The sequence below is a fragment of the Macaca nemestrina genome, chromosome 13 (genome assembly GCF_043159975.1).
Source record: "Macaca nemestrina isolate mMacNem1 chromosome 13, mMacNem.hap1, whole genome shotgun sequence".
In the NCBI taxonomy this organism is placed as follows: Eukaryota; Metazoa; Chordata; class Mammalia; order Primates; family Cercopithecidae; genus Macaca; species Macaca nemestrina.
Window position 1 is genome coordinate 116,981,629 of NC_092137.1, and position 15,125 is coordinate 116,996,753.

Here is a 15,125-nt window from a genome sequence, read left to right on the forward strand (position 1 = left end):
AACTTATGTTCTGAAATGTCTAAGAATGGAAAGGACAGGCAAGCCTACTTCAACAAAATAGGTGATTTTACAGATTAGAAAGAAATCCCAGAGAGCTAGAAGGGCGCTCACCTGGTAGCTAAGCCAAACCTGGTCTGTCTATTCTCTCCCCAGAATATCTCATCCACACCATTCGCAGCTCAACTTGACAATTCCAAACTACTCTCCTTTGTGAATTTTCTTATTTTTACTGGCAAATATGGAAACGTCCGTGACCACGAGTTGAATGGCATGAGTATAGCACTGGGAAATCTACTGACCACTCTTTCTATATGCATCCACCCAAAAGGCAAAGACCAGCTTGACTGGTTGTGCACTGTAAACCCCAAAACCACAGGTCTCACTCATAGGCGCTCTCTTCCAAAAAGTGTCTGCAAAAAAACCAAAATTACCAAAGTGGGAGAACGTATTACCCAGACAGCTCTCCAGGAGCCATCTAAGATACGAAAGCATGTAATCAACCTGAGAGAGCTCAGAGTACTTCAGCAAACATCTCGGTCTTCTAAACATCTCCTGGTTGGTACTAAATCATCCCTTCAGACTGGAGTACTAATGGAGCACGAGTAAGGGAACGTGAGCCCACAGATCTGCTGCTGTTCTCATCACGTGCCTCCAGACCCCCAAACCAAGCTTAAGGTGAGAGGGCTCCTATTTGTGCACATTTCATCCTCATAACTACTATTTCTCATCTACTTCTCCCTTCCTTCTGTGATCAGGGCTGCAGATGAGCAGGCAGGCAAAGGAAGCACAAGAATATGTCAGTGCTATCAGTTGGGACTTTCCAATTAATAAGACAATGCTTCCATTCCCTAAAGAGCTTAAAAGACTCAATATAGAATTATTCCTTTCTTAGGCAGCTACCTTATCTGAAACAACACTCCCTTTAAAGAAAATTATACCTCAATTGCAGGGAATGTGTAGACTTCTATTAAGAATGAAACAGTCAAAATAGACAATATGGTAAGACTTTACCTAATGCCACCACCCACTCCCCAACAAATGAGTCATTTTGCATAGCTACGTTAGCAGATAACTAAAAGTAAAATAAATTATGCACCACATCTTTTTTCTTTAAGGAGTCAATCTGGATGGAAATCTTTCTAAACCCTGAATTCTTGAGCACATTGAAGGTACTTTTCTTAATGGCCTAGGGAAATCATTATGAACACTAATTACTATCCAGTCTTTGCAATTAAGGGATAGCCTCCGGGAATATTACGTCAGGCAGTAACATTCCGACTCCAACAAAGAAAGGGCCCAGTCATCTGGGCTCTGCATGCTTGTTCAGTCATTTACAGCTGTGTTCTAGGACAGATGGCAGGTCGGGGGACCAGGCAGCAAGCTCCGTTCCAGTTAGATGAGCTATCACTGTAGTAAAAAAGCACCTCTATGTTAGAGAAGCGGAGACAATTTAAATGCACAGATAATGAAGGGTGCAAGAGAAGAAATCCGGCCATGAGAGTTTACGAGTAATTCTTTCAAAAAGGGTGCTATACGGTTTGAATGTCCCCAAAGTTCAAGTGTTGGAAACTTGATTACCAATGCAACCGCGTTGGGAGCTGGGGCCTCATGAGAGGTGTAAGGCCAGGAGGGAGGAGTGAAAAGGATAGTCTGAGGGAGTGGGTTAGTTATGTCCAAAGTGAGTTTATTATAAAAGGGAGAGTTCAGTCCCCTTCCCCCTCCCTCTCACCATGCGATGCCTTCCACCTTATGATGCAGCAAAAAGGCCTTCACCAGACATCAGATGCCAGCCCCTCGACCTTTGGCTTCTCAGCCTCCAGAGTCATGAGCCAATAAATTCCTGTTCATTTAAATTACCCAGTCTGTGGTGGTCTATAACAGCAGCACAATATGGACTAAGACAAAGGGGGAGGGAAGATCTGGCTGGGCAGTGCGTCAGGTGGGGAAAAAGGGCAGAAGAGTTTTACAGATACCTGGTGAAGATGCATTAAAAAGGACAGCGCCCCTTCCAAGGGTGGTAACGGCCTTGCAGTCTCTACTACAACAAGTGTGAGGAACTAAGTTTGAAGAGGGAGACTGGCAAATAAAAAATCATCAACTAAAGGGTCCGAAAAAAGGATTAGCACATGCTTGCTTTCATCAACAGTCAAGGGTACTGACAAGTCTTCATGTCAAAGCATCCAAAACAAAGGAGATTTCAGATTCTATAGCAGCTATCAGTAGTATTTATCACACATATGCAGCTGCTCTTTGTTCACTTGAAAAACCCAACTGGCTAAAGACTCAGTAACTTTTGTTTAATAGCAAGAAAAATTTTCCCTTTTTTACTATAGGTAAACTTACATATAAAGTTATTCATTTATTGTAGCCACTAAAAAATATAGCATTCAATAGCCAAGTAATATATAGTCAATATGGTAATACTAACCATGAAATTCAATCATGTGACTCTGTCAAGATACGTTAAAAATACTCTACTCTTGAAGATAATTCAATTCAGCACTAAATAAAAGATCACTAACTGACCAATGAGAAGGGAGCTCCTCCCAGGTGGCAATCCAATGGACTGCGCCTCTTAGTGACCAAGTGGGGAACTCGGGTTACACAAGAAAAACACACCTTGTGAAGCTAGGGCAGATGCAGCACTGCAACCCAAGAGTCTATGATTCCATTCGACATCAGAAGACATCATACACAAAATAACTGAGTGGATTTTAATAAAAAGCTTGTTTATTATAATAGCTAAGCATTTATCTAGAACAAAAGACAAAACACAGAACTATGTGGGGTCCCCTTCCTCAATACCAAGAAATTTCTCTACATTTCTCCCATGTGACTTCACAGTACACTCGATTTCTCATAATTATATCCACAGTGTAACTCCAATATTGAACTATCACTTCAAGCATCACTAAAGCACTTAAACTGAACTCTTCTCATTGGCTTAGAGAAAAAAAATGAAAGTTTCATACACAAATCAAAAGGCAAGAGACAAAGGGGTGGAAGGGATTCAGATTCAAATATGGGCTCCTGATCCACCCATGGTCCCTTCCCATTCGCTACCAACTCAACTTTCAATTAAGATGTCAAACCGTTTCTTCTTTCTCAGCACATCAAGAAGTTAACTCTAAAATACACTGCCCTTGAACCTATGTATATTTATACTATTCATATAAAGTCAACCCTAAGCAGCTTTGTGTGTCCCTGAACTATTGTAAAAACAGTATAATCTGGTTTGTGAACCTAAACTACTTGTGTTGTTGTGCTGCAGCCAGTAGCACAGTTCAGAAGACATATTCCTTTCCTGCACGTGGTCTCTGACAACAGTATTTGTTTTCCTTCTGGTATTCAAAGTCTGTACACAGCTCTCTTTGCCTATGCTGTATATTCATATTTTACTCACTACTCGTAACTGTACTATCCTTTTTAAAAAAAAAAAAAAAAAAAAAAAAAGGTGAAAGAGAAACTCCACCTTTCGAGTTTTCTTTTGAGGTTACATGTGATAGTATTCCTTAACAGAAATAATGCACCCATGCCATCAACTCAGGTTTCCAAAGCCAGAGCACTCTCATGCAAACTCATACCATGTCCATCTAAAATTTATCTTGGCCAAAATTAAAAGAAAAAAAATGGAGATAGAAAGAGCTCTTGTCTTGGCATGTGAAACAGAAAATTCCCTCCTCAAAGCATCATCTTTTGTTAAAAGTCATCAGTTACAAGTAATCATATTATTAAAACAGATGAGTTTTCCTCAGTGTTATACACCATTTCTTTTTGAGTTGTACACTCAACCCCTCATCGCTTTCTCAGAACAAGAATCACAATGAAAGACCATGAATAAGTAAACAGAAGGGCAGTTTTATAGCTTTACTAAGGCTTATCTAGTGGTGTTGATAAAGTCAGTGCTCTAACCACCTTCCCCCACTACTCTGCACAATAAGGCCATGCAATAATCAGATTACATAACTAAAACAACAGGCAAAGGGAAATTTTGATGAGCTTTATGCTTCCCTCTGTTTTTCAGCACCCTCATCACCTCCTCCTCCCTATCAATAAGCAAACCTCCTCTCTCACTCCACAAAGGGCGGGCCGATAAAGAAGCACTCACTGTGTGTTCATTCTCTCAACAAATATATTTAATAAATATCCATTTATTTATTGTGCCGGGCACACAGAAGTGTACAAATACTTTAATACATAATACAGGAAGTCATTACAACCAAGTTACAATGAAGAAAAACATCCCTATTTTACAGAAAGAAAGCGGAGGCTCCATGAGATTAGAAAACGAGCCCAAGGTCACACAGCTAGAAAGAGGGGTGAGGTGGAATTCTGACTCAGGTGTGTCTGGCTTCAAAGCTCCGGCTACCGGATCACTGATTTGGATCAGCACTTTTCCTTACAGGCCACAGAGATTTAAAATCAAAGGTCTGTGTTCCAGAACCTGCTTCCACCCCACTCAAGCACCAACAACAGCCTATAGGTGAAGCCTTCTCAGGATGTAAACCCTGAGGAGTAAAAAGCACCTGGGCAGTCAGGGATTGGTATGTCCCTTCATACGACTCCCTGTCCTTCCCTGGGTGCCCTTCAGTCAGCCAGAATCTTCCAGTGGCTGTTTTCTGAAGACCCTCTCCGACTCCTCTTAACTCTGCCCCTGCTTTTCACTCAACCACTGACTCCATCCACAGCCTCCACCAACCAAGGCACCTTGAGAAGCCTGCCAGCTGCCAAAGAATCCCCGCAAAGCACCATCCCTTACCCCACAAGACACCTTCTGCATGCTGTCCACCCTGTGGGTGGTGTGGGCAAAGCCTGGGCTATCAGTGTAAAGGAAATGACTACAAAAAAGATACAAAAGCGGTTTCACAACTGCCTGGAGATTAGGTGGGGACCCCGCACACAGTGCTAGCCACACAAATCAGAGACACGCGCAGGTGAGCACTACAGAATTGCCTGAGGAGCTTTCAGCATATTTAACTTGCAATGGAGGGAGAAATGCCAGTACAGCTTCTTCCCCGGGATTCAGAGCTCTGCCTTGTGGTTCCCCCCAGACCCACAGGTCCCCTTCATCAACCTTTGATGAGAGGATGTCTGTCTGACTTGCTGCTCCAGAGAAGTCATTCTATTGAACCTACAGCCACAAGCATCCAAAATTACCCCTACAGAATGACTGGTACAAAGAGAACACTGAATTGAAACTCTCCCAGCAACAAGTACACCAAAATCTGTCTTCCTAAGACAAATCCATAATATTGAAAGTAAAAGGAAAGTCTGATTATCTGAGTCCACTGCTCTGTCACTAAACGGAAGAACTTGAACAAGTCTCTTCACTTCTTGCAAGTATGGCCATCTCACTATAAAACGGTCATGATTCTGAGGTCTGCTTCCCAGGCCAACATTCTGATATACAAGACACTGGTCTAGACGCTAGGGAAACAACAGTGAACAAAAGGGTGCAAAATCTGCGCTCTAGTTCTGAAGGGGTATATAAGCAAAAATCAAGCAATACACCTTCTGCTCTTCTGAATACATTCTCACAGTTAAAACAAAAAGGATGGAAACAAGCTACAGGGAAAACCCTGGCAGAGCACTGAGGAAAGAGAATGCGAGACATGGGGAGGCTGCATTTACACTGCGTGGTCAGGGAGGTCTCCCTGATACCCTGTCATTTGGGCAGAGAGCAGACGGAGGCGATGAATGACTGTCTTGCCACTCGCCCTGCGGGACCTTGTGAGCCGGAATTAATCTACACAGAAAACCTTGAGCCCGCACGGAAGGTGGGATACGCTAGCTCCACTACCCATACTGCCTGAAGGTAATGTGGTGGTTCTGCTCAAGCTTCAGGTGCTCCACTTCTTCTTGTCAACAGCAGACACAGTGCCCAAAGCACAGCCACTGCTGTGTGCTGCTATGAAAACAGGCACTGCACAGAGCAGGACTCTCTGTGGGTATGTCCAGCCATTCCCAATAGCGGCTACTTCCTCACACAAAGCTCATGCTTGGGTTATAGAGAAAGGGCCACGAGAAGCTTTAGCTTAAAAATGCTACAAGATTTCTCCATTCACCACCTGACTACACATCTCTTCAGTCACTTTTCAAGCAGAACTCATACTCATGGTTAAGGTCTGAGGCCTATATTGGCAGAGTCTGGCTATGACTTTCTAAGTAAGCACTGAAAGCAAAGTCTCCCTCCTTTCTGTAAGGACAACAGTCAGAAAAAGAAAAATATATATTTTTAATTTAAAAATAAAATCCCAAATTTAGGTCCACAACATGGCTTATTATTATTTGGTATGTGGTTATTTGGGTTACGGGATTGCAAAATTCAATTGTGGAATAAATTAACAAAAGCTAATTAACAGAGCCATATTAAAAATAGCCTGTGTGTCCTCTTATGGTTGCACTTCTTCCACTTCAAATTACCCTGGCATCTGATTAAGGCATTTGGCTCTGAGTTTACAGCCAGAAACTACTCTCTAGATGCTAATAGCAGGGTTCTTCTCCCTGGTAATAAATCCTCCCTAGTAATTCATTGACTAAATTGGACATAACATTTCCCATAGTGTTTTTTTTTCGGAGGTGGGGGGTGTGCATTTTTTGTCTTTTCTTAATTGAACATTCCAAAAATTAGAAAGCTGTACTTTTTTTTTTAAACCCAGATTTCTAGCTTCTCTTGAAAAATAGATTTTTTTAAAGCTGAGCCTCTAGACGAAGCCCAAGAAAACAATGTCTAGAGTCCAGCGGGAAACGCCCTGTTAGACCAGCAGGAGCTCTCCAGCATCCCCACAAGCCTCATCGCTCAGAACGCTGACACATGAACCTGAAAGGCATGGGCCCAATATTCTTGAGTATAGAACAGCAATGGCTCTTCAACCTTGGCTGACCATCGGTCACGGGGAGAGCTTTTTGTTGTTACTGATGAGAGTTTTTTGTTTTACTTTGAATTAAATAGGCCTGGGCCTCACCCAGATCTACTGGATCAAAATCCCTAGGTGAGGGGCCTGAGAATCTGTAAGCAACTTCTAAATAATTCAGAGTAACTGCAGCTACGGCTTGATGGGGAGTAATGTCAGAAAGGACCCAGTCTATATGGACCACCAAAACTCACACTCTCAATAAGAAACTGAAAGCCCTCCAAAATACCTCCACCCTGGATCCCATGTTACAGTAAGTTAAGCATAAGGCAGCTCATTAATTGCATGTCTATCTCCCCGACATGTGAAAATAAACAGGTTTGGCCCTGACAGCATGGGAAAAGCCCAATAGCAGATGCCACATAACACTGACCTACAGCGAGTGGCCACGCAAGCACCCTGACCTTCGTTACCCTTTCACTGGCCTGACCACATGAATCTATCTATCTTGAGCATGAATGGGGCACTGAGAGTAAGTACGCCAGGATACCAGGTGTGAACCAGGGCTGCCTCGGGGCACACAGAAGGTTATGGTAACCCACCCTTTCCTGGGCTTCAAGAATTTGAAGAATTTTTTTTTCAAGGAAAAAAACAAAACAGATGGCAAATCACTAATTATTGGATTCTAAGTTCTCACCCCGAGCACTAGCCCAGGCCCTGCACACAGCAGGCCCTCAGTAAATGGTTTTTCAAAGAATAATCAAGAGGCTAACAGGTGTTGTATGACAAACATATTCAGTAATTTGTAAACACAGACCTTTACAAACAATCTCAAATAGGAGGTACAACCTTCAAACCTCTTAGATGATCTCTCCTTTAAGGTTTCCTGGCAAGTCCACCACAGCAGTTACCCCACTTGAATAGGCCATTCAGAAATAAACTTGGTGAGACACAAATTTTTCAAAGGAAATACAAGCAAACTGAGGAGGCTAAATATGACCTAAGAGTTGACTCAACAGCCTCTGTGATGGACAAGGCTTCTCTCTCTAGGGCCAAACACCCCGTGTTGTTCTTTGCGGATATAGGCCAGCTGCCCCCAGAAACTCATCCTCCTAAACTGTACCAATAATGGCCCCACAAAGCCACTCAGCAACAACATGCAGGAAGCGTGAAGGTTAAGATTGATGCAGGAATGTCCTGAAATACTGCTACAAAATCCATGAATGTCTACAACCATCATTCAGCCCCTTTAAAAAAAAAAAAAAAAAAGAGGGGACAGGAAACCCTAGGTTTTTGTTAGATTGATAAACAAAATGGGGGGAAGTGATAAAATAAGCAAGATGTAGACCTGAGAGTGAACTCCAGGCCTCTGGAGAAGTCCTTCCGGGGCTGCCCAAATTCCACCACACCCAAGAGCCTACCTAGGAGTGCAAGTCTCTTAAGCACTAAGACATGCCTTTGAAATCAGAACCAAAAGGACCTGCATGACAGGGGCTTTGGGGGTGATGAGACTGTTCTGCATTCTGATTGTGGTTATATAAATCCATACACATGGTAAAACTCTACAGACTTGTGTATCAAAAGAAAACTAAGTCAATTTAACTTTATGATAGTTTTTTTAATCAAATAAAAAACTGAAGAGAGGCAGCAATGTTCAAAACTCAGGTTACCTCACAAGCACAGGCACCCAAATGGACAAACAGGATAACATGAAGTTAATAAGCTTCTTGCACTGCGAACGTAACAATCAACAAAGTGAAGAGACAACCCACAGAATGAGAGACGATATTTGCAAACTAACCATCTGACAAGGGATTGATAACCAGAATATGTAAGGAGCTCAAACAACTCTATAGGAAAAAAAATCTAATAACCTGATTTTAAAATGGGCAAAAGACTTCAACAGACATTTCTCAGAAGAAGACATACAAATGGCACACACGTATATGAAAAGGTGCTCAACATCACTGATCATCAGAGAAATGCAAATCAAAACTACAATGAGATATCATCTCACCCCAGTTAAAATGGCTCGTATCCAAAAGACAGGCAGTCACAAATGCTGGCGAGGATGAGGAGAAAAGGGAACCATACACTGTTGGTGGGAAAGTAAACTAGTACAACTACTATGGAGAACTGTTTGGAGGTTCCTCAAAAATCTAAAAATCGAGCTACCATATGATCCAGTAATCCCACTGCTGGGTACATACCCACGAGAAAGGAAATCAGGGTATCCAAGAGCTATCTGCACTCCCATGTCTGCTGCTGCACCTGTTCACAATAGCTAAGACTTGCAAGCAACCTAAGTGTCCATTAACAGACGAATGGATAAAGAAAAGGTACTTAAACACAATGCAGTAGAAGATCCTGTCATTTGCAACACTATGGATGGAACTGGACATCACTGAGTTAAGTGAAAGAAGCCAGGCACAGAAAGGCAGACATTGCATGTTCACTTACTTCTAGGAGCTAAAAATCAAACCAACTGAACTCATGGAGACAGAGTAGAAGGATGGTTACCAGAGACTGGGAAGGTAAGTGTGGTTGGGGAGGGGGGTTAGTGGGTACAAAAAAGATAGTTAGAAAGAATAAATAAGACCTAGTATTTAATAGCACACCCGGGTGCCTATAGTCAATAATAATTTAATTGTACATTTTAAATAACTAAAACAGTATAACTGGATTGTTTCTAACACAAAGGATAAATGCATGAGGGGATGGATACCCTATTTTCCATGATACGACTATCACACACTGCATGCCCGTATCAGAACGTCATCTCATGTAACCCATAAATATATACACCTACTCTATATCCATAAAATATTTTCTACTGTGTATATACATCTGCTATGTATCCATAAAATCTTTTCTACTATGTACTCAAAAGAAAAAATTTTAAGGCAATTGTGCGGTGGGGAATTCAGGTTGCCTCTGGGCCTTCAGCCTATTTTCCTGTTTGCTCAGTGAGAGGCCCCTCAACAGACAGACACATCCGCTTAGGGATTTTGCTTTGTTGGCATTGCCTTTGTTCCCTCCCACTTGCTGCCCTCCCTTTTCCTATTCTTACCACATTGTCATGCAAGACGGTTGATTCGGAGTCTCTAGTGATTTCGGGTCTTGAGTTGAGAAAATCTCAAAACCAAAACAGGTATAATTCCTGTCTCTAGTGCTACAATCAAGGAGGGTTCATTAGGTCCAAGGAGAAGTGCCAAGGGTCCACTAAGGCACAGAGAAGCCCAAGGAAAGGGGTCTTGGGGTCAGCAGCATTTACAAGGCAATATCCGACACCAGTGTGAAGATGGTGTACTCCACTTTCTGAAAACTCAATGCACAGAAACCGACTTCGTCAACCCAGATAAATCAAGGAAGGGTTACACCTAAAAGCAAGTGAGCAGCATGGGTTCAGACAGAGAGGCAGTAACATTACCAACTTCCAAAGCCCAGTCCCCGCATCTGTACCCGCATCAGGGAGTGAAGATGAAGACTGACATCCTCATGTGTGTGAGGTTTAGCACAGTGCCCAGCTGCAGGGCAAGATAAAGAAATGTTCATTACCATAATGCCTAAGCAATTCTTCATATTACAGGAAACTGATGAAACACTTCGCAATGTGAATGCCGAAAAAGGACTTCATTTAATTTTGAGTTATGCACATTTTTCCAGGCTAGCACAGAAAGTGAAGCGCACTACTATTCAAGACCAAGTGGTTAACTGAGAAAATCAGCAGTAACTTTTCTTTCTCATCCTTTCTTGGATGAAGATACACAAAATAATTTCATTTAGGTCTTTGGAAAGGGAGTCATAATGGTCCACAATTTAAAAAGAACAAAATTCACATGGAACAAATATTTCTATAGATATGCCTCTTTTCAATCAGCAGGTGTGTGCCTAAGCTGTTACTTAGATCAAAGAATTGTTTGCAACATTCACTAAAGTTCACCAAATTTAAAGAAATTTTGTTAGCTATGTCAAAAAAGCTGTGTCAACTGCAACTTCAGACATACGTAGGGTTTAAAATGGGGGACACTTGGGGAGACAATTGGCCCTTCCAGGGAATAAAAACCAAGGAATTTATTTCTGAATGATTTTCAGGTGGCTGAGATGTTGAGTACAAATCTGGCCTCCAGTATTCTCCATCAGAGGCCATGCCCAAGTAGAGTCCAAGGACAACAGTGTTTATAGGGGCAATGTCCTTTCAACACACACCGAGCCAACAGACTTTTGAACGCTGGCAGAACAATCACACAGCACAGGCACAGGAGGGCTTACTACAGGCCTGGACTTGCCAGGCTGAGCGAGACTTCAGAGGCCCACAGAGAAACGCTGCTGAACCACCATGGACCACAGCACAGGACCACCAGCAATTAGATTTCCAAACCATCAATCACCAGTCATCAAGCTATTGTGTTTCACTCTTGGTACTCTAGTACATTATGTAGGGATTTTGCTTCTATTTAAAGAAGGACAGTGAGTAGGGTCAATTGGGAGTCTTCTCATTATAGTTTTCAATTCTTCAAATGATATGTCCATCCTGGAGCACTAGGCAGCTCAACTCCTCATGTAAATGAGGGAACAGCAAAGATCAATCTGGCCTCATTAATTGCTGGAGTCATCGCACAACTAAACTGCATGTCTGCATGTTGTGCAGCCTCTGTGCACTTAAGAATATAGTGGACTAAATGAAATTCAACTAGGGAAGTTGAGGGCTAGGAAAATGTTAAGGGAAAAAACGTTCCCCCTTCTCTCCAAAAGGCACCTGAAAAATCTCAGTGAAGATTGAGCAGCTGGTTCAGAGGAAAACACATGAAAGAAGAATATACTTACATAACTGGGTGCAACAAAAGGGGAGGTGCTGGTGTGCTTAAAGACAAAAGCATAAGCACAGAAAAGGGGAATGCAACTAACTAAAATGGCACAGTTCCACTGCCATCTTCTCATCTCACTTCAGATCCTAGTGGTCTAGCAAATTTCTCCCTGGAATGTTAATCAGGACACCAGAAGGTACAAGAAGGTTTGCTCTTGCTCCCTCCTTTTCCCATTCTGCTCACCCAATTCAGTATCAGCATTTCCTCCCTACTACAGATCCAGGCTTTCTGGGTTTCATAAATAGCTCCCCTCCACCATCCCCCAACCTTAGGACAGGCTGAGAGCAGAAAAACAACATGGAGAGCTCAGTATGATAAAATCAAGGTGTGCTATTTATGTGAACATGGTGATACATCCGACTACTATTTTATTACTTTTTAAAAGCAGATACTGTTTTAGTTGTGGAAACTCCTGCCATGAGGTTGTAAGTGGGGTCCAAAATATTCAACTTGGATGGTTACTGAATGAATCAATGAGGTAGAGCCTACACAGCTGGTAGACAGGACACTTGAGAGGCATGCGACTGACTGTGGGGCTATTTGTGCGATCCACATTCATCTAGATTCTGGTCACAATTTAGCGCCATCTGGTGACAGCTGTCTGCTCCAGCTTTAATGTCCACTGGGACAATTATGGGTCCTGTGGCTGGCTGCCACACAAGACAGCAACAGCAATTCCAAGAATCCCAGGTAAGGTTTCTCAGTTCAATCCACGGGCAGTAGGCAACGAGAATACCGGGGACACGAAGACCTACTCTCTATTTAAGAAATGAGGCTATGTGGAAGACAAGCCATTGCCAATCATAATATTTGCATTACTGAGCTTTATAGTATAATATTTTTATTCTATAAATTAGAACGAACAGGCCAGGCGCGGTGGCTCACACCTGTAATCCCAACACTTTGGGAGGCTGATGTGAGCGGATCACCTGAGGTCAGGAGTTTGAGACCAACTTGCCCAACATGGCAAAACGCTGTCTCTACTAAACACACAAAAAATTAGCCAGGCCTGTAATCCCAGCTACTCGGGAGGCTGAGGCAGGAGAATCACTTGAACCCGGGAGGCGGAGCTTTCAGTGAGCCAAAATCGTGCACCCGCACTCCAGCCTGGGCAACAAGAGCGAAACTCTGTCTCAAAAAAAAAGAAAAAAAAAATTATAATGAACAGAAGTGTAATTTTTTAGAAATTCAGACCTATGACTGTTTTTTAAATGTTCATCTTTGAAGGTGAAAACTACATGTTAATGTTATCTTCAGAACTTATTTGTTGAAAAAGAACAAATGATATGATAAACCCACAGTAACTGAAGAAAGATGAATGAAGCAAGCTCATCCTTCTAGTAAATGTTTATGAAATATAATTTTGCTGATTAATTAGTATAAGCCAGAACATTTTACCTCACTGATACACCTCAGCTGTTAGGATTGGTGGTTGTCCCCGATTTCCCTCCAGACTTTCCTTTAAATACACAGTCCCCAACAAATGGCTCAAAACCATGACTCAAGACATTTCTGGTTTGGGTGCAGTGGCTCACGCCTGTAATCACAGCACTTTGGGAGGCCGAGGTGAGTGGATCACCTGAGGTCAGGAGTTCAAGACCAGCCTGGCCAACATGGTGAAAAGCCGTCTCTACTAAAAATACAAAAATTAGCTGGGTGTGGTGGTGGGCACCTGTAATCCCAGCTACTCAGGAGGCTGAGGCAGGAGAATTGCTTGAACCCAGGAGGCAGAGGTTGCAGTGAGTCAAGATCGCACCACTGTACTCCAGCCTGGGTGACAGAGTAAGACTTCATCTCAAAAAAAAAAAAAAAAAAAAAAGACATTTCTGGATGAGCATCATAATAACACAGTCTCACTGTGGCTTGGTATCCAAACATATGAGAGAATCAAATTCACTTCAAATAAACTGTAGAGGTACATACTGCAAAAATCTTGAGTAATTTTCCCATTCTCCCCCAATCCCATTAACTTATCCTTATTTCTTCTCAAAATTCTATCTGTTATGACCACTGCCATCCCTCCATTTAAGAACAAACTTTCAAGTCTGTAAGTACCAAGAGGCCAGGGACCTTACCTTGCTGAATTTTCACTATTACGGCTCTAGAACTGGCTAACAGTAAATATTTGTGAAAATGAGCTGAAACTCATTCTACCTTTTTATTTAAATAATGACACAAGAACAAATGAGACCACTATAATGAATCAGTTAATTTTCACATTTTAAAAAAGCCAAGTCACTTAACAACACCTTAATAGTCAGTGAACTGTAGTTATTTCCAAAAAGTGATATAACAAACATGGGCACAAGATTTTGGCAAAAGCAAAGGTTTTCTTTCTTATCTAAAAGTCACAAAATTTACACACAAATGCAATCCCAGGCCCTCACAGATTCTTCTTTTACCTTTATAAACTAAACACCACCACAGTTTCAAATTAGAAGACTTTGAACAGGTTTATACCAACTGTGGCCACTGACATTCTGTGCCTATTGAGAACTGGAAGCTTTTCACCACAGAGCAAATATAAGGCATTTATGCCTTCTGCTAAAAGAGAAGAGGCAGCACTGAAAGTAACACCAGACGAGAGTATCTTCTTATCACTTAACTAAACAGGCTCCTAAAACCCTTAGATTTAGATTGTTCGAGAAGTACCAACATCACTGATACTGGCTGGAAACCCCCTTTCTGTAGAACAAATCTAGATGCTTACCTAACCCCACTCACATACTGCTCACACACTGCGTACACTATTATTTGGGGGATGGGTAAAATATGTATTACCACATTGTCTTAAGGTCTGCAACAGAAAAAAAGTAGACTGTGGGGTTAATATTAAGAAAAAGCATACAAAACTAAAATGTCAGGACTACAATCAAAAGCATACAATACCTAAGCAATGACGACAGCAATGCGGTGTTTAGAACTGCATGCAGGACTCATTTGCTCCTTGAGAGCTCTGTCTTCTCTAATCCAACAATGTATTCTTTGGTAAAAGCAGTTAGTAGTATCCAAAGAAAAGCAATACATATCATGATGCTCAGTTATTTCCCAAGCCCACTGGGGTCAATTATAGAGGAAACAGATCAAAATTTACTGAAAGCGACATGGTATACCCCTTAATTTGATGCAGAAATGCATATTTTTAAGTCACTTTAGTGCCCGATTCACTATATATTAAAATATTACTATCATTATGATACAATATAATCATATTCTTAGAGAGGCAGCCTAAGTAACTGCAGTTAATAAGCCGTGTGTAAAAAGGAAGTATACAAATAAGTACAGTGAAGAAAATCTGTGTTTCAATTACCTACTCCAAAACACTCCTGAAAACCAACCTTTTATTGGAACAACAGTATCGATTTATAGTAAGTCCACCAAATCCAAAAGGCCATTTCATTTG

The 15,125-nt window shown here is 41.8% G+C and overlaps 1 protein-coding gene across 50 annotated transcripts in view; it reads right to left on the minus strand.

Annotated features, from left to right (window-relative positions):
* Positions 1-15,125, minus strand: part of LOC105490119 (mitogen-activated protein kinase kinase kinase kinase 4) — a 190,852-nt gene that overhangs the window by 105,311 nt on the left and 70,416 nt on the right. The gene's annotated exons all lie outside the window — the stretch shown is intronic.